Source organism: Mustela nivalis (assembly GCF_964662115.1).
Source record: "Mustela nivalis genome assembly, chromosome: 16".
NCBI lineage: Eukaryota > Metazoa > Chordata > Mammalia > Carnivora > Mustelidae > Mustela > Mustela nivalis.
Genome location: NC_139035.1, coordinates 50,293,842 through 50,313,637, shown reverse-complemented (window position 1 = coordinate 50,313,637; position 19,796 = coordinate 50,293,842). Strand labels below are relative to the sequence as shown.

The window sequence follows — 19,796 nt, the reverse complement described above, 5'->3', positions numbered from 1 at the left end:
ATAGTGGTAGATAAATTCTCCAGTCAAGTAACTAGCTAACAGTATACCTGACTGTGTAGGGTTGGATAATTTATACCATTCACTGGGAGTTAATCAATGGTAATTTTGGTCATTTGATATGTGAAAGAAAAATAAATCAGGCCATTGTAATATATTCAAGAATAAAGTTACTAAGTAATTTTTCTCAAATTAATATGAAATTAACTCCTTACATATCTATGCATGGCTAAAAATTATAGAGGCATGAATGATTTCTTAGGAAGGCATCTGCCTGACCATGAAAAACCTCCAAAGGATAGATGATTTCTTGAAATATTCACTACAGCACAAAGTCTGATTACTAGAGTGGCAAAGAAGGAACCTAGGTATTTTTTAATCTCAATTGATGGAAAGCAAGAACACTGTATCACGATTACCCAAAATACAAGAAATTAATATATTTATAGGTTTGATTCTGCATTTTGTTTTTAGAATCCACATATGAGTAGAATTATATGGTTTTTATCTCTCAGTCTTGAGCTATTTCACTTAGCTTTATACCTTCTAGGTCCATACATGTTGCAAATGGAAATTGTGTAAAAGAAAGTGAAAATACAAGTAAATTAAAAATAAAAATTATAAAAATAAAAATTAAGAAAAGAGTCTTAGCAAAATGATAGTAAACAGAATCCATGTATTGTAAAAAAAGAATAGTGCACAATAAGTAAAGGAGATCATCCATGAAATGCAGAACTTTATTTTTATTCAAAATAAATCAATATTAATTTGTCATAATAATCAGTAAAGATTATCAAGTGATACTTTTAAACAATGCATAAATGGAGGAAGATGATGGAGTAGGAGAATCCTAAGCTCACCTTGTCTCATGGATACAACTAGATGATACTTACATAAATAACTCAGAAAATGACCTGAAGTTTGGTAGAACAGACTCTCCACAGTAAAATGTAGAGAAGAGGCCACATCAAAGAGGGTAGGAGTGTCAGAGACATGTGTGGGAACCAATTTGACCAAGAGGATGTCCACAGGAGGTAGGGATGCTGTGGGGTGGAATGGAGAGAGGAAGAGCCCCACACCAGGCACCCCAGGCACAAGGGACACACACTGGGCAGACAAATCCCCCTAATACTTAGCTGTGAAAACCAAAGAAGCCTAACTTTATGAGTTCTCACAATCAGTAAATCAACTTTAAAAATCAGCGGGTTCAGATCTAGGAGAACTGGATGGTGATAGGATACTGAGTCCCCAAACTAAAAGAAATTGCACAATAAACAGCCCTCTTGAGATACAGCAAAGAAGCAGCAATTTAAAAAACACCTCAGGTGTACAACAGAGAGATTTGGTTACTGATCTCAGAGCATGTGCTGGAGGAGAATAAAAGAGCTGATGGGTACAATTTCCTTCCCCATACCCAGCTAGATATATAGACACTTAATGAAATCAGTACTGCACCAATATTCTTCACCCAGCTAGATAACAGTGCACCCAGCCTCGTCACTCTTCCATGGACTTGCCCCTCCATCCAGGTCTCTGCTCCAGGTCTTCTTCAACAGCAGACCTGCACAAACATTTCTAGCACTACACACCCCACCCCATGTTGTCCTGTTAACTTGTCCTCAGCAGGAATCCAACCAAAACAATACCACAAGTATTGCAATGTGCCAGCAAATCTCAAGGGGGACAACACCACTCCAAAGTGATTCCTGTCCTTGAGTCAGGAAAAAATAACCACACGCACCAGTCTGACTGTACCTGAGCAACTGTCTATGAGGAGACATCTCATCTGACTGCAGTCCCCACACACCAATGAAAGATCTTAGGAGACAACAAAGGGAGAATGCCCCACAATACACCACAGCTCTAGCAAACACCTATTCTGACTCAACTCAAGCCCAAGGAGGCTCAAGACTCCCAAGAGGACCATGAGCAACACAAGGGCCAAACTGCCAGCGACAGGCAAGGAGAGCCATTGTAGACAATTAGACACAGCGTAGTCACAGAAGTACGGTGCATGCAACATATATAGGAAACGGCCTGAAGTGTCAGGTCCTGGTTAACGAAGAACAGTGTACTGCAGGACACATTGTGGGACATCGTCTTCATAAAACCACTACTTTCAAGAATAGGAGATATGGCTGACTTTCCTCACACACAGGGACAGGCAGAGAAAGACAAAATGATAAGAGAGTAAGATAAAATGAGGAGAAAGAAGAATATGTCCTAAATGAAATAACAGGACAAAATTGCAGAGAAAAAGTTAAATGAAACAGAGATAACTAATTTTCCAAATAGGGAATTTAAGGTAATCATCATAAAAGTACTCACTGGACTTGAGAAATGAATGGAAGACCTCAGTGAGACCTTCAACAAAGAGACAGAAAACATAACAAAGAACCAATCAGAGATGAAGAACTCAATAACAAATTAAAAATACATTAGAGGGAATAAATACTAGACTTAAGGAAGCAGAAGATTGGATCAACTAAATTGAGGACAGAGGAATAAAAAGCAATCAAGCCGAGCAGTAGAAAGAAAAAAATACTAATAAAAAATGAAAACAGATTAAGGGAACTTAATGACACTATCAAGCATAATAACATTTGCATTATAGGAATACCAGCAGGGGAAAAGAAATGGAAAAAGGGGCAAAAAATATATTTAAGGAAATAATAGCTGAATACTTCCTGAATCTGGGGAAGAAAATAGATCTCCAGATGCAGGAGACACAGAATGCCCCCAACAAAATCAACCCAAAGAGGTCCACACTAGGACACATAGTAATTAAAAGAGCCAAAAGTAATAGTAAAGAATTTTAAAAGCAGAGAAAAAACTAACTAATCAAACAAATGAAAGCAGTTACATACAAGGGAAACCCCCAAGGAGATCAGCTGATCAGCAAAAAATTTCAGGCCAGAAGTGAGTGGCATAATATATTCAAAATGCTGAAAAAAAGAAAAAAACAAAACAAAATTGCAACCAAGAATACTTAATCCAGCAAGGCTATCATTCAGAGATAAAGAGTGTACCAAACAAATTAAGGAATTCATCATCAATAAACCAGCCTTACAAGAAATGTTAAAGGGAACCCTTTGAGTAGAAAGGGAAGACCATACCCAAGAGTAAGAAAAATAGGAAGCATAAAAGCAGTAAAAATAAGTATATTTATCAAAAAGTAGTCAAGGGATTCACAAAAGTATGCAAAATGTGACAAAATATACCAAAAACATGCTTTTAGAATGGGTTCAAACTTTGGAGACCATTAACTTAATGGAGACTGCTATATGTGTAAGATGTTATGTATAAACCTATTGGTAACCACAAATCAAAAACCAGTAACAGGAAGGTGCCTGGATGGCTGAGTCATTTAAGTAACCAACTAGGATTCAGCTCAGGTCCTGATCTCTGGGTCCTGAGATTGAGCCTCATGTCAGGTTTCATGGTCAGTGTGCAGTCTGCTTGAGATTCTTTCCTTCTCCCTAGTGCTCCCACTTTGTCTCTCCCCCTGCCCGTGTTCTCTCTCTCTCCCTGTCCAAAATAAATAAATAAAATCTTTAAGAAAAACAGTAATAGATATCCAAAAAATGAACAGAAAGGAATTAAAGAATATCACTAATGTAAGCCAGGAATCACGAGAGAAGGAAAGCAAGAGAAAAAGGAACAGAGAAGTACAAAAACAACTATAAAACAGGTAATAAGATGGCAAAAAGTACATACCTATCAACAGTTATTTTGAGTGCAGTTAGAGAAAATGCTCCAATCAAAAATATAGAGTGACAGAATAGATAATATGTTATCCATCACCTGCCTCTCAAATTCCTACAACAAAATTTTAAGTTAAGTTTTATCATCTCTGATATTCAAACAAGGAACTGAGATATTGATGGGTTAAGTTTCTTGCCCACAATCAAAAACTAGTAAGTGATAAAGTCCAGATTTAAAGCTGTAGCAGTTTGACTCAAATATTAGATTATCATGCTATTAAAAAAAGCACAGGGATTTTATTCACAGCATCTGAGTTTAGAATTCTAGATCTTGGACTTAAGTAGCTGTAAAATAAATTTATCCCTTAAAGTTTCACATTCCTAACCTGTAAAATGGCCATTATCATAACTACCTCATGAACTGGAATCAGTATTTCCCAGTCATTGAGCTGGCTTTGGAATATCTGCCCCACATTTGTGTCTTTGCGCATCCCTGTGTCTGTGCAAGTCATCCTCTCCTGGGAGGCAATGTGTCCTGATGTTCTAGTATGGAACATGATATGTAGATGGATTTCAAGTTTTATAGAGGTGGGAAAGATGATAGGTATTTATCAGGATGCTTGTCTAATATTTCCATCACTGATTCCTCAGATGGATTAATACCAGATTACATCTGGAAGACTGTATAGACTAGATCCCTTAGCCATGAGTTTTTGTGCTGGGACTACAAGGAGGGTTCCCAAAGTCTCTTGTATCTCTAGCTTACCCGTAATCATCATTTTATGCACCCAAATCTTCCTCTTTCTCTCCATCTCTTTCTCATGTTTATTTGTCAAAAATCCAAGCTGCTTTAGAACCAGAAGGTTGAGGGTTAAGGGCCTTGCACAGTTAGATTCCCATATTTTAAGAAAGAAAAAGGAGAAATCTAATGCTACTTCCTACAGGTCTTCTGGGGTTTTTGTTTTGTTTTGTTTTGTTTTGTTTTGTTTCAGGAGAAGATTTTCTCAGTTTTCTTTTTTTTAATGACATTATGTTAGTCATCATATAGTACATCATTGGTTTTTTTTTTTTTAAGATTTTATTTATTTATTTGTCAGAGAGAGAGAGCGAGCGAGAGCGAGCACAGGCAGACAGAGTGGCAGGCAGAGTCAGAGGGAGAAGCAGGCTCCCCACGGAGCCCGATGCAGGACTCGATCCCATGACGCTGGGATGATGACTTGAGCTGAAGGCAGCTGCTTAACCAACTGAGCCACCCAGGCGTCCCCATCATTAGTTTTTGACGTAGCATTCCATGATTCATTGTTAGCTTGTAACATTCAATGTTCTGTGCAATATGTGCCCTCCTTAATACCCATCACCAGACTAACCCATTTCTCCACTCACATCTCCTCTGAAACCCTCAGTTTGTTTCTCAGAGTACATAGTATCTCAAGGTTCATCTCCCCCTTCAATTCCCCCCCATTAGTTTTCCCTTCCTTCTGCTAATGTCCTCCATGCTATTCCATATGTCCCACAAATAAGTGAAACCATATGGTAATTGACTTTCTCTGCTTGACTTATTTCATTCAGGATAATCTCTGCCAGTCGCATCCATGTTGATACTAAAGTTGGATATTCAACCTTTCTGATGGACTATATGTTCTTTATCCACTCTTCTATTGAAGGGCATATTGGCTCTTTCAACAGTTTGGTTATTGTGAACACTGCTGCTATGAACACTGGGGTGAATATGGCCCTTCTTTTCACTACACCTGTATCATTGGGGTAAAAATTCAGTAGTGCAATTCTGGGTCATAGGGTAGCTCTATTTTTCCTTTCTCCACAACCTCTCCAACATTTGTTATTTCTTGCCTTTTCAGTTTTGCCATTCTAACTGGTGTAAGGTGATATCTCAATGTGGTTTTGATTTGCGTTTCCCTGATGGCTAATGATGATGAACATTATTTCATGTCTGTTAGCCATTTGTATGTCTTCTTTGGAGGCATGTCTGTTACATCTTCTGTACATTTTTTGACCTTATTATTTGTTTTGTTTTGTTTTTTGGGGGGGTATTGAGTTTGAGAGGTTCTTTATAGTTCTTGGATATTGGTCCTTTGTTGGTGGGGTCATTTGCAAATATCCTCTCCTATACCATGGTTGCCTCTTTGTTTTGTTGACTGTTTCTTTGACTGTGCAGAAGCTTTTTATCTTGATGAAGTCCCAAAAGTTCATTTTTACTTTTGTTTCCCTTACTTTTAGAGATATGTCTTGAAAGATGTTTCTGTGGTTGATGTCAGAGAGGTTACTGCCTATGTTCTCCATGAGGATTTTGATGGATTTCTGTCTCACATCGAGGTATTTCATCCATTTTTTAATTTATCATTGAGAATGATGTAAGAGAATGGTCAAGTTTCATTCTTCTATATATAGCTGTCTAATTTTCCCAGCACCGTTTATGGAAAAGACTGTCTTTTTTTCCATTGAATATTTTTTTCTGCTTTGTCAAAGATTATTTGACCATAGAGCTGAAGGTCCATATTTGGGCTCTCTATTTTGTTCCATTGGTCTATGCGTCTGGTTTTTGTTTTTTTGTCAGTACCATGCTCTCTCGGTGATCACAGCTTTGTAATATAGCTTACAACTAGGCAACGTGATGCCCCCAGCTTTGTTTTTTTTCTTTTTCAACATTTCCTTGGTGTTTTGGGGTCTTTTCTGATTCCCTACGAATTTTAGGATTGTTTGTTCCTACACTTTGAAAAATGCTTTTAGTATTTTGACCAGGGTGGCGTTGAAAGTATAGATGGCTCTAAGCAGCATAGACATTTTAACAGTGTATATTCTTCTGATCCATGAGCATGGAATGTTTTTCCATCTTTTTGTGTGTTCTCCAATTTCTTTCATGAGTGTTCTGTAGTTCTAGAGTATAGATCCTTTACCTCTTTAGTGAGGTTTATTCCAAAGTATCTTTTATTTTTGGTGCAATTATAAATGAAATCAACTCTCTAATTTCTCTTTCTACAGTTACATTGTTAGTCTATAAGAAAGCAACTGATTTCTGTGCATTGATTTTGTTTCTTGACACATTACTGAATTGCTGTATGACTTCTAGTAATTTGGGAGTAGAGTCTTTTGGGTTTCCACATAAAGTATCATGTCATCAACAAAGAGAGAGAGTATGACTTCTTCTTTGCTAATTTGAACCTTTTTATTTCTTTTTGTTCTCTGATTGCTATTGCTAGAACTTCTAGTACTATTTTTTTTATTTTCAGCATAACAGTATTCATCATTTTTTTCACCACACCCAGTGCTCCATGCAATCTGTGCCCTCTATAATACCCACCACCTGTTATCCCAACCTCCCACCCCCCCACCACTTCAAATCCCTCAGATTGTTTTTCAGAGTCTATAGTCTCTCATGATTCACCTATCCTTCCAATTTCCCCCAACTCCCTTCTCCTAACACCCCTTGTCCTCCATGCTATTTGTTATGCTCCACAAAGAAGTGAAACCATATGATAATGGACTCTCTCTGCTTGACTTATTTCACTCAGTATAATCTCTTCCAGTCCCGTCCATGTTGCTATAAAATTTGGGTATTCATCCTTTCTGATGGAAGCATAATACTCCACAGTGTATATGGACCACATTTTCCTTATCCATTCGTTCGCTGAAGGGCATCTTGGTTCTTTCCACAGTTTGGCGACCGTGGCATTGCTGCTATAAACATTGGGGTACAGATGGCCCTTCTTTTCACATCTGTATCTTTGGGGTAAATACCCAGGAGTGCAATTGCAGGGTCATAGGGAAGTTCTACTTTTAATTTCTTGAGGAATCTCCACACTGTACTCCAAAGTGGCTGCACCAACTTGCATTCCCACCAACAGTGTAAGCGGGTTTCCCTTTCTCCACATCCCAACACATGTTGTTTTCTGTCTTGCCTATTTTGGCCATTCTAACTGGTGTAAGGTGATATCTCAATGTGGTTTTAATTTGAATATCCCTGAGGGCTAGTGATGATGAACATTTTTTCATGTGTCTGATAGCCATTTGTTTGTCTTCATTGGAGAAGTGTCTGTTCATATCTTCTGCCCATTTTTTGATATGATTGTCTGTTTTGCACCAAACTCTCCCCCCAGAGAGGTTCGCGAAGCCCCAGCCTGGTGCTTTCGGACCTGTGCCCCATTCTCAGAGCCTGAGACCCAAGCGCAATCCACAGCCTCCCCTGAAATTGGTGCGCACTAGCCGGGTGCTCTTAGACCCAGAAAGACCAGGCACTCCCAGCCGGGCCAGCGGGAAAGTCTCAGTGTGCAATTGCTGCTTGGAACCTCTCTGGCGGTCTGGAGCTGCCAAGACAGCAGCCACTGCTGTGGCTTTGGGTACAAGCAAAAGATCCTGCATCTCCAGGGACCGCGACTTGGAACCTGCTCTGCCAGCGGCCAAGGGGGAACTTATTTGGGCTCTGCAGCCAGACTGAGGCTTCTTTCTGAGAGGGAGGTCAGGGTGCAGTTTGTTTTCTTCTAGTACTATTTTGAACAACAGTGGCAAGAGTGGGCATTCTTGTCATGTTCCTGATCTTAAGGGAAAGGCTCTCAGTTTTTCCCCACTGAGAATATTTGCTGTGGGTTTTTCATAGATGGATTTTATGAAATTGAGGAATGTTCCCTCTATCCCTATATTCTGAAGAGTTTTAATCAGAAAAGGATGCTGTATTTTGCCAATTTTTTTTTCTGCATCAATTGAGAGGACCATGTGGTTCTTCTCTCTCCTCTTATCAATGTATTCTATCTCATTGATTTATGTGTGAATGTTGAACCACCCTTGCATCCCAGGGATAGATCCCACCTGATCATAGTTGATGATCCTTTTTTTTTAAATTAATTTTTTTTATTTATTTATTTTTAATAGACATATAATGTATTTTTATCACAGGGGTACAGGTCTGTGAATCGCCAGGTTTACACACTTCACAGCACTCACTATAGCACATACCCTTCCCAATGTCCATAATGCCACCCCTCTCTCCCAACCCTCCTCCCCCCAGCAACCCTCAGTTTGTTTTGTGAGATTAAGAGTCACTTATGGTTTGTCTCCCTCCCAATCCCATCTTGTTAATCTTGTTTTATTTATTCTTCTCCTACCCCCTTAACCACCCCAATGTTTCATCTCCACTTCGTCATATCAGGGAGATCATATGATAGTTGTCTTTCTCCGATTGACTTATTTCGCTAAGCATGATACCCTCTAGTTCCATCCACGTCGTTGCAAATGTCAAGATTTCTTCCTAGGAACATCACCAAAGGCAAGGGAAGAAAGGGCAAAAATGAACTATTGGGATTTCATCAAGATCAAAAGCTTTTGCATAGCAAAGGAAATAGTTAACAAAACCAAAAGACAACTGACAGAATGGGAGAAGATATTTGCAAACGACATATCAGATAAAGGGTTGATAATCCTTTTAATGTACTATTGGATCCTATTAGCTAGGGTCTTATTGAGAATTTTGCCATCCATATTCATCAGGAATATTGGTCTGAAATTCCTTTTGATGAGGTCTTTGCCTGTTTAAGGATCAAGGTAATGGTGCCTCATAGAATGCGTCTAGAAGTTTTCTTTTTGTTTATATTTTTTGAAAAGCTTCAGGGGAATATGCATTATTTCTTCTTTGAATGTTTGGTAGAATTCCCCAGTGAGTCTATCAGGTCCTGGACTCTTTTTTTGATTACTGCTTCAATCTCATTACTGGTTATGGGTCTCTTCAGGTTGTCAATTTTTTCCTGTTTCATTCTTGGTAGTTTCCAGGTTTCTAGGAATGCATCAATTTCCTCCAAGTTGTGTAATTTGTTGGCATATAACTGTTGATAATAATTTCTGATAATTGTTAATTCCTTGGTGTTAGTCATGATACTTCCCCTTTCATTCATAATTTTATTAATTCGGGTCCTTTCTCTTTTCTTTTGGATAAGTCTGGCCAAGGGCTTATTTTTTTTTTTTAAAGATTTTATTTATTTATTTGACATAGAGAAATCACAAGTAGATGGAGAGGCAGGCAGAGAGAGAGAGAGAGAGAGGGAAGCAGGCTCCCCGCTGAGCAGAGAGCCCGATGCGGGACTTGATCCCAGGACCCTGAGATCATGACCTGAGCAGAAGGCAGCGGCTTAACCCACTGAGCCACCCAGGCGCCCCATGGCCAAGGGCTTATTGATCTTATTCTTTCAAAGAACCAGCTTCTAATTTTGTTGACTTATTCTACTGTATTTCTGGTTTCTAATTCATTGATCTCTAATCTTAATTATTTCCTTTCTTGTATGTGGGTTAGGCTTAATTTGTTGCTGATTCTCCAGTTCTTTAAGGTATAAAGATAGCTTGTAGAGTCAACATTTTTCTTTCTTTCTTTCTTTTTTTTTTTTTTTTTTTGAGTGAGGCTCTCATGGCTATGTATTTCCCCCTTAAGACTGCCTTTGCCATATCTCATAGGTTTAGGACTAAAGTGTTTTCATTCTCATTGGTTTCCATGAATTGACTTCCTGATTGACCCAAACATTCTTGAGCAGGATGGTCTTAGCTTCCAAGTGCTTGAATTTCTTCCAAATTTTTCTTGTGATTGAGTTCCAGTTTCAAAGCATTATGGTCTGAGAACTTGCAGGGAATAATTTCAATCTTTTCGTATCAGTTAAACCAGATTTGTTACCCAGAATGTACTCTGTTCTGGAGAAAGTTCCATGTACTCTTGAGAAGAATGAGTTTTCTGTTGTTTCAGGGTGGAATATTCTGTATACATCCATGAGGTCCGTCTGGTCCAGGGTGTCATTCAAAGCTCTTGTTTCTGTGTTGATTTTCTGCTTAGATGACCTCTTTATTGATAAAAGTGGAGCATTGAGGTCTCATACTATTAACATATTATTATCAACATTTCTCTTTATTTAGGTTAACAGTTGGCTTATGTAGCTGACTGCTCCTATGTTGGGAGCATAGATATTTACAATTGTTAGATCTTCTTGTTGGATAGACCCTTTAAGAATGATAACATGCCTTTCTGTATCTCTAACTACTGTCTCAAGCTTAAAATCTAATTTGTCTGATATGAGAATTGCTACCCCAGCTTTCTTTTGAGGCTCACTGGCATGAAAGATGGTTCTCCATCCCTTCACTTTCAGTCTGGATGTATCTTTAGGTTAAAAATGAGTGTCTTGTAGATAGCATATGGATGGGTCCTATCTTTTTATCCAATCTGAAGTCCTGTGCCATTTTATGGGAGCATTTAGGCCATTCACATTGAGAGTGAATATTGAAAGATATGATTTTATTGTCATGCCACCTGTAAAGTACTTGTTTCTATAGATTGTCTCTGTAAATTTCTGTTCTATATCATTCTTGGGGTCTTTCTCCTTTTATAGAACCCCCCCTTAATATTTATTGCAGGGCTGGGTAAGTGGTCATATATCCAGTTTCTGCTGGAAACATATTCTATCAGTTTTCTCTTTCTCTCTCCATCCATTCTTAATGACAGCCTTTCTAGATTAAGAATTCTTGGTTGCATAGTCTTCTCATTTAGTACCCTGAATATGTCTTGCCAGCCCTTTATGGCTTACTAGGGCTTTGTGGACAGGTCTGACATTATTACATTATTCTGATGTTCTTTCCTCTATACATAAAGAATCTCCTTCCCCTAACTGTTCTTAAAATGGTTTACTTTATTTTAAGATTTGTGAGTTTTTCTTTTTTTTTTCTTTTTTTTTTCAAGATTTTATTTATTTATTTGACAGAGAGAGATCACAAGCAGGCAGAGAGAGAGGAGGAAGCAGGCTCCCTGCTGAGCAGAGAGCACGATGCAGGCCTCGATCCCAGGACCCTGAGATCATGACCCGAGCCGAAGGCAGCGGCTTAACCTTCTGAGCCACCCAGGCGCCTGAGATTTGTGAGTTTTTCTATTACATGCTGGGGCATTGGTCTATTTTTCTTGATCTTGCAAGGGGTCCTCTCTGCTCTAGGACACAAATGCTTATTTTGTTCCCCAGGTTAGGGAAGTTCTTGGCTACAATTTGTTCAAGTGTATCTTGTAACTCTCTTTCTCTCTCTCCTTCTCTTCAGGGATCCCAATAATTCTAACATTGGAACCTTTAAAGGCATCATTTCTTTCTCTAATTCCGTTTTCATGGATTTTAAGCTGTTTGTTCCAGGCCTCCTCCTATTCTTTGTTTTCTATGTTTATCTTCTAGATCACTAATTCATTCTTCTGCCTCATTTATCCTAGCTGTTAGAATATCTAGATTTGATTGGATCTCATTGGTAGCATTTTTAAGTTCTGCCTGATCAACTCTCATTTCTGCCCTTAGAGAATCTGTGTTGCCAGAAATGTTCTCTTCTCTGTCCTAGCTGTTGTCTGCATTACTGTTACCCTGAAGTCTATTTCCAACATCTTGCTTATATCCATCTCCATTAGTTCTGTGGCAGAGGTCACAGTTTTTCCTATTTTTGGGGTTCCCATTTAGCTACCTTAATTAATTGTTAAGTCATTACATTGTTAAGTCATTACATTGTTTTTATAGAATAGCTAAAAAGAAAATCAGCTTCTTGTTGACTGTGGACAATACTGACTCAGGGACAGAGCCTCAGAGTCAAGGTATCTGCTTGAACTGTACTTCCTCAGAGTCCTACTATGCCCTACATTATTTTCCTCAAAACACCCAGTGATATCTGGACTTTGTGTGTGCTTATTGATGATTCCTTTCATTAGCATATAAATTCCTTGAGACCATGGTCCTTGCTAGGGTTCTTGTTGTATTCTAGCTCAGAGAAGACATTCATTAAATATGTACTGTTCAACTAATTATGAGATTTGTGAGATACACACAAACACACGCACACATATACTATACACATATACATTATATGTATATATTTATGTGTATATTAAATGTGTATATATCATACATATGCATGTATCTCATATATATATATATACATATATATATATATATATATATGTCTATATTTATCCACTTAAGGACACATACATTTTTTTTCACCCTACTCATTCTCTTTTCCTTTAACTCATCCATATATAATATGAGAAAAGAATATGAGATGCATTGAGGTAGAAAATTTTATTTTTCCTTTGGAGTTTTAAGAATCATTTCTTAGCACATGTGGAGACAGCGTCAGCAGAACTTGTTACTAATTTTGAATGATATATACACAGTATTGTGTATGATTATTAGATTGCACTGAGACACACTAGCTCACTATTTTATCTCCTCTACCAGTAGAGTGAGGCTGTTCTATCATTGCAATAATGGAAATTGCTGAAAGATTGACAGAACAATCCCTATGTGAGTCTCAGAACACTTCCAGTATAGAATCAAACAATAAAGTCATATTATCCAGTCTCTGTGACTATGTCCATTCTCCCTGACATCTCATCAATATCAAAGCTAATATAGTTCAACACATAACATCAGTCCCTTGTCTTTTATTTGTTTCTTCTTTTATTTTTCCTTGAAAAGCCCAAGTTTGAAGTTGCATATTATGATAAATATTCCATATTTCAGAAGTCTATGTAACTGAAGACTCGTGACACTTCTCCATAATCAACATAACTAGTCACAGTTCTTTGAACAAATTGGTTAACATATTGGTTAATTAAAAAACAAAAATATGTTCACTGGTTGGTGTCATTGCATAAATATTCGCTATTATCCAAAAAACAAACAAACACACAAAACAAAACAAAACACCCTGAAATTATGTTGTTATAATATAGGTCATTATTGAAACATTCACAAAATCAAGCCAGAACACAGAATATTGAGAAAGCTGGATCAGGAAAGAAAACAACAACAAAAAAAATTAAATAAAAGCATTTACTGAGTTCAGTTTGGTTTGAAATTGTGTTTAACATCATATTTCCTGTACCAGTAAGTGATGTGACATCTAGATATATGTTCTAACTAGCAACTCACTAGCTAGCAACTTGAATTATGAAAGCATAAAATTATGGACTTTGAAGTTGTTATTTGGATATTTTTACCTTCACCATTTTTCCAATGACAACACATCCAATTCTAAAAGTTGCTGTTATAAATTGACCTGTGAAGGGGAATGGAGTCTTTTTTAAGAATTTGAGAATCCTTGCTAGCCTTTCTATCAATACAGATCTTATACCATTACTTACACTTACTGCTAGTGCTTACGGGGCAATTTTGGAAATGTGTTGTTCAGAAGATTTTGCCAGTAGCTAGATTTGTGAATTATCTCCATTCCTTTGGGCTGTAACCAGCCATAAACCTCCCACTCCTGTCTTCCTATTATAGGCATACCCATTCTCTCAAGTCTCAATGGAGAATAATCATCTCTGCTAAATAGCTTTTCTCATAAATGGATTGGAAAGTAACTAATCCATTTTTAACTTTTGAATAATCCCAAACATTTCCCTGAAAGAGACCCCAGGAGTCCTTCTGTTCCATGGTCAATTGTATCTCTTCTTGCTTAGTTTACCCTGGGTCATGAACTCCTTCTTAAATCTGATAAAATCAGCCCTTAGTCTTTCTATGATTTTCTCAATTTCTAGATATTCTTCTGGTATCTCATAACTGTTCATGAATTCATTCTGTATTATGGGATTTGAGGTAGAAGAGAGAGCCATGGCCATGGCCATGGCCAGCCTCTGAATGTTTTTTTTAAATTTATTTAATTTTGTATTTTGAGTATAGTTGACATAAAATGTAACACTGGTTTCAGACATACAACACAGTAATTCAACAGCTCCATATGTTACACTATGCTCACCATAAGTGTAGCTACCATCTGTCACCACACAATGCTATCACAATACCCTTGACTATATTCCCTATGCTTTACCTTTTATTTCTGTGACTTATTCATTCCATAACTAGAAGCCTGTATCCCCCACCCTCTTTTCACCCATTTTGCTTGTGCTTCTACTCCTTCTGCCAACCATCAGTTTGTTATCTGTATTTATTGGAATGATTCTACTTTTCATTTATTCATTATTTTTTAGATTCCACATATAAGTGAAATCATATGGTATTTGTCTGTCTCTGTCTGACTTATTTCACTTATCATAATACCCTTTAGATCCATCCATGTTGTCACAAATGTAAAGTTCACATCTTCTTTATGACTATATGATATTCCCGTGTGTGTGTGTGTGTGTGTGTGTGTGTGTGTGTGTCAATATCAAATCTTCTTTATCCATTTATCTATCGATGGACACTTGGGTCGTTTCCAATACCCAAAGAAAGTGAAAATACTAATTCAAAAATACATATGCACCCTTATGTTTATCATAGTATTATTTACAGTTCACAACCTCTGAGTCTTGACCCAGTATCTGAAGTAAGTTATGAGCTCTTTTGACATAAAAAACTAATTCATTATTATTTTCCCTATGTATGTTCTATACTTATAAAAATTTTGTTTAATGTTTATATAGTAAAAGGCATATGTTTTAGCATGTTATGCTTCAAATTTTTTTTAAGGATTTTAATTATTTATTTGACAGACAGAGATCACAAGAAGGCAGAGAAGCAGGCAGAGAGAGAGAGAGGAGAAAGCAGGCTCCCTGCTGAGCAGAGAGCCCAATGTGGGGCTTGATCCCAGGACCCTGGGATCATGACCTGAGCCGAAGGCAGAGGCTTTAACCCACTGAACCACCCAGGCGCCCCATGCTTCAAATTTTTATTTTGCCAACATTTACTAGAGCTATTTTCTTCAGCGAAAACTTATTTTAATTATAATCATATTGTTAGTCAACACAGTAAAACTTCAGTTTACTTAAATATTCGCTAAATTTTTGTCTTATCTGACTGTGTAAAAAGTAAAAATGTTTAACATAGTGAATCCAAAACTGGACAAGTTTCTAGAGTATCACTAGAAGATATGAAAAATTAATAATATATAAGAGGACTAAGATATTTGATCAGAGAAATTGAGGAATATTTAATTGAGACTCTATTATACTTTCTGGGCAAACATAGGCTAATTAGGTTGAGGTATATGCTTTCTATAATATAAAATTACATTTATGTATCTTCTTAGACTTCTTTGAAAAAATGTTAGTGAATATGAGGAATACAATTTTCCTGCCTTTTGAATGCTTTTTCTAAAGTTCCCATAGAAATATTTTTTTTACTCTTTTCACTTTAATGAAAGTTAAAAGAATTATAAATGTAACTGAATTAGCCTTGAAATACAAGACATGTGTATCATTAATTTTCAGTGCAGTAAAGTCCATAGGTATTATATATATGTTCTATAATAATAAGTAATAGCATGTATGCTCTAGATAAGAAAATAATAATTTCTGTGGTTTAAGAAACTAAAGTCACTCCCTATAATGGATTCATTACATCTTTATTTTTAAATGACCTATCTCCATAATAATATATACTTTCACAGAGGAATTCTTATATAAAAATGTATTTACTACCCTTCTTCAAGCTTGAAAAAAGTCCAACTTTGTCAGCATTCTTTTCATCTATCTACAATATATTTGTTCTATTTGTATTAGAGTATTTTTGTCTAACCCCTTTATACTCAACTTCTAAAAATACTCCTTCATGGTATATAAGAAAGGCATTAAATACTCAGCATCTGAAAATTAATTTTACTGAAATGTGAAAATCAAGACCAGAATCTATTGAACTATTGAAGTTATGGACCTTTTAAAAATAATTTTTAAGTGCACATACACATTTTTTATCCATTGTAAAATGTCCCAATGTTTCTTGACTGTCTCTTTACAGGAAGACTCATTCCAAGGAAATTCCATATAAAAACTTCTACTTCTGTACATTCCTCAATATTCTTTCTGGAATTTCTTTCAAACGAAAATAGGGAGTTTTCAAGTTCTGATCAAGATATTTTATCTTAATCTTCTACCAAAAATCAAAACAAAACAAACAGCAACAAAAGAACAAGAGCCCTATAAAAAAGCTAGATATGTATAAAACCCAAGCACAAAAAAAAAAAAAAAAAAAAAAAAAAAAAACATTTAACAGGACTAAAGAAAAACTACAGTAAGCAGCACTTGAACAACTACAATCTATGAGAGGCTGAGATATTGTAGCACTTTATTCACCACTGGCTTTTCATAGAGGACATAGATGAACTCTAAATAGAGTTCAAACATAAATGACATTCACATAGGTTGAGGTGGCAGCATTTATACTTTAGAGATAAAGCAGGAGGGACTTGAGGACCAAAATCCCAGAAGAGAGGACATCTCAGTGAGTAAGTCCATATTCTGTGAAATATTTTTCCTTTAGGCTGTAAAAATAAAAAATCTACAAACTTCACAGAAAAGTATCTTACATCCAATCAAAAATTTGAAAATGCTAAAATTAGAACCAAATTTTCAAAGACAGAAATAAAACAGATAACAGAAAGAGATCAATGGGCATGTACTGTAGCATAAGTAATATTAATATGTATAAGAGAATATTGGAAAAGATGGAGAATTTCTGAGGAACACGTGGATATGAAAGAATGAAACAAATTTTATCTTTGTTTTTTTTTTTTAAGATTTTATTTATTTCTTTGACAGAGAGAGATCACAAGTAGGCAGAGAGGCAGGCAGAGAGAGAGGAGGAAGCAGGCTCCCTGCTGTGCAGAGAGCCCAACGAGGGGCTCGATCCCAGGACCCCGAGACCATGACCCGAGCCGAAGGCAGCGGCCTAACCCACTGAGCCACCCAGGCGTCCAGAATGAAACAAATTTTAAAGCTAAATATTTTTAACTATAATTAAGTATTCAACATAGAAATTAAAAGGTTAGTAATAGAAGAACAACAAAAGGAAAGTGAGGTAAGTAAAAATATTCAAATTAAAACACAAAGATAGAAAGAGAAAATAGTGGAAAATATAGAAAAGAGCATAAGTGACATATGGAATAATGTGAAGAACTGTAATTGGAGTACCAAAGGAATAACACAAAAGGAAAGTAGAATATCTGAAGAAATGAGTAAGAATTTCTCAAAACTGATGAAAGACATCAAAACAGATATCAAAATATATATTTAAGATTCTTTTATTTCTTAAAAAGACTTATTTATTTATTTATTTATTAAGATTTTATTTATTTATTTGACAGACAGAGATCACAAGGAGGCAGAGAGGCAGGCAGAGAGAGAGAGAAGGAAGCAGGCTCCCTGCTGAGCAGAGAGCCCGATGTGGGACTCGATCCCAGGACCCTGAGATCATGACCTGAGCCGAAGGCAGCGGCTTAACCCACTGAGCCACCCAGGCGCCCCTTAAAAAGACTTTTTTAAAAAAATTATTAACATGTATTATTTGTTTCAGGAGTACGGGTCTGTAATTCATCAGTCTTACACAATACACAGTGGTTACCACAATACATACCCTCCCCCATGTCCATCATCCAGCCACCCCATCCCATGACCCTCATCTCCAGCAACCCTCAGTTTGTTTCCTGAGATTAAGAATCTCTTATAGTTTGTGTCCCTCTCCAGTTTCTTGTTTCATTTTTTCCTCTTTCCCTATGATCCTCTGATTTGTTTCTTAAACTCCACATATCAGTGAGATCATATGATAATTGTCTTTCTCTGATTGACCTATTTTGCTTAGCATAATATCCTCTAGTTCCATCCACATCATTGCAAATGGCAAGATTAAATATTTAAGAATTTCTAAAAGCTTCAAAAAAAGATAGCTGCAAAGATAATCTGATCTAGGTATATCATCAGTAAACTAATGAAAATGGGGGGTGGGGAGAAAGATAGAGAGCTCATGTATTTGACAGGAATATCCCAGAGACAGAGAACAATACTACAATAGTAAATAATATTAACATACAGTTTCAATATCTGAAATAAATTTCACCAAACAAAAATTCAACAGTAAGGGTGTCTGGGTGGCTCAATGGGTTAAGCCTTTGCCTTTGACTCGGGTCATGATCTCAGGGCTCTCTGCTCAATGGGGAGCCTGCTTCCCTGGTTCTCTCTGCCTGCCTCTCTTGTCTGTTTGTGGTCTCTCTCTCTCTGTCAAATAAATACATAAAATCTTTAAAAAAAATTCAACAATATCTCACTTAATGATATGGGAGTATATCTTAGTTTTTGATAAAGATTGAAGAGGGCAGTATCACTGAAAAGAGTATGGGGAAGAGAAATAAGACAAGCGTCCAGAGTGACAACGTGATTGAGATTTTACTCTAAATGAGATAGGTTGACATTGGAGGATTCCAGGCAGAGAGTGACATGTTTTGAATTAAACAGTATAATTATGACTCCTGTGATCTTCATTAAATGAAGAGGTACAAAATGGCAGGTCATAATCTCAGAGTCCTGGGATTGAACCTCAAATTCCAGTCTATACTCTGCAGGAGTCTGCTTAAGATTCTCTCTCCCTCTGCCCCTTCCACCTATGTTCTCTTTCTATCCAATAAATGTCTTTAAAAAAGTAAATAAAAGTCGTTATATACTGTATTATTACATCCTTTGTACCATTAAGCTTACTATGGTGCATCATTTTTCAAAATTACTTTAGAGAAAATAAATAAAAACTTTTGAAGATTATTTTCAGAGGAGGCTTTAATTAATCACAATTAAAGGTTTTTTTTACCCCAAAATTTTAGTTTATAATGAATTAGTATAATATCTCTTTCTATTTTCTTAGGATAGTGCATTTTAAGATTTCAGGGACTGAAATAATTTTTTAAAAAATGCTCACTATGAAAAAAAAATGCTCACTATGTTAGAAACTTCTGAAATAAAGAGCAAAATATAATGTATTGAAGGAGAAAGTGATTTTGTGCAAGGGCCAGAGTATACATTTTATCTATTAAGGTATTATAATGACAGAAAATTAGAGTTAATTACATTAGCTTGTTTTAAAAATTAGAAATACATATTTTAGAGCCATATGCTTTTTTTTTTTTAATAGAAAGTGCTGGTTTTCTTTTTTTAGAGTTGGCTGAAATGGTGATTGACCTTTTTATTTTTTTTTTCAAAATATGAATCCAAGATAAAAGATCTAATGAAATAGTCAAACCTCATTTTTAAATAGTAAGCATCTTTAGAGCAGAGATAAATGCAGTGGACTCTGATATGATCTGTGTTGGGCCAATTTGAACTAAATA

General features: G+C 36.4%; 1 long non-coding RNA gene across 1 annotated transcript in view; it reads right to left on the bottom strand.

The window, feature by feature from the left end:
• The window catches only part of LOC309850274, a 224,194-nt gene that overhangs the window by 160,257 nt on the left and 44,141 nt on the right, over positions 1 to 19,796 (bottom strand). The window lies entirely within an intron of this gene.